This window comes from Babylonia areolata, chromosome 24, assembly GCF_041734735.1.
Source record: "Babylonia areolata isolate BAREFJ2019XMU chromosome 24, ASM4173473v1, whole genome shotgun sequence".
Taxonomy (NCBI): domain Eukaryota; kingdom Metazoa; phylum Mollusca; class Gastropoda; order Neogastropoda; family Buccinidae; genus Babylonia; species Babylonia areolata.
In genome coordinates, this window is record NC_134899.1 from 14176925 (window position 1) to 14178314 (window position 1390).

Here is a 1390-nt window from a genome sequence, read left to right on the forward strand (position 1 = left end):
GAGAGAGGGAGGAAGAAAGGGAGAGGAAGAGAGAGAGGGAGGAAGAAAGGGAGAGGAAGAGAGAGAGGGAGGAAGAAAGGGAGAGGAAGAGAGAGAGGGAGGAAGAAAGGGAGAGGAAGGGAGAGAGGGAGGAAGAAAGGGAGAGGAAGGGAGAGAGGGAGGAAGAAAGGGAGAGAGGGATGAAGAAAGGGAGAGGAAGAGAGAGAGGGAGGAAGAAAGGGAGAGGAAGGGAGAGAGGGAGGAAGAAAGGGAGAGGAAGGGAGAGAGGGAGGAAGAAAGGGAGAGGAAGAGAGAGAGAGAGGGAGGAAGAAAAGGAGAGGAAGAGAGAGAGGGAGGAAGAAAGGGAGAGGAAGAGAGAGAGGGAGGAAGAAAGGGAGAGGAAGAGAGAGAGAGAGAGAGGGGAAGAAAGGGAGAGAGGGAGGAAGAAAGGGAGAGGGAGGGAGAGAGGGAGGAAGAAAGGGAGAGGAAGAGAGAGAGAGAGAGAGGGGAAGAAAGGGAGAGGAAGAGAGAGGGAGGAAGAAAGGGAGAGGAAGATAGAGAGGGAGGAAGAAAGGGAGAGGAAGGGAGAGAGGGAGGAAGAAAGGGAGAGGAAGAGAGAGAGGGAGGAAGAAAGGGAGAGGAAGAGAGAGAGGGAGGAAGAAAGGGAGAGGAAGAGAGAGAGAAACAGAGTGAGAGGGAGGGTGGGGAGAAGGATCCGTGCCATCAGTAATACCCCGTTAATTTGTCATGCTTTGGAGGTGAATGAAAACGAATTCTGGAGTTCGGCACTAAAACAACAACAACAACAACAACAGCAACAACAACAGCAATGAAAAAAAACAAGCTCGTCCACCCCACTAAAATGAAGTAATTGATTCTGTAAACAGGTCAGAGAGATCGCTATCTGTACACACAGATTACCTGGATGGAGCATCACGAGCACGTGTTTTCTTTCCATCAATGGCTGAGAGATTTGTTTTAGTTCACGAGGAGAGAGAAAGGGGAGGGGGAGACAAGGAGATGGGAGAGACAGGGAGGGAGAAAGAGAGAGAGACTGGGAGTAAGGGAGGGAGAGACAGGGAGGGAGAAAGAGAGAGAGACTGGGAGTAAGGGAGGGAGAGACAGGGAGGGAGAAAGAGAGAGAGACAGGGAGTAAGGGAGGGAGAGACAGGGAGGGAGAAAGAGAGAGAGACTGGGGGTAAGGGAGGGAGAGACAGGGAGGGAGAAAGAGAGAGAGACTGGGAGTAAGGGAGGGAGAGACAGGGAGGGAGAAAGAGAGAGAGACTGGGAGTAAGGGAGGGAGAGACAGGGAGGGAGAAAGAGAGAGAGACTGGGAGTAAGGGAGGGAGAGACAGGGAGGGAGAAAGAGAGAGAGACTGGGAGTAAGGGAGGGAGAGACAGGGAGGGAGAA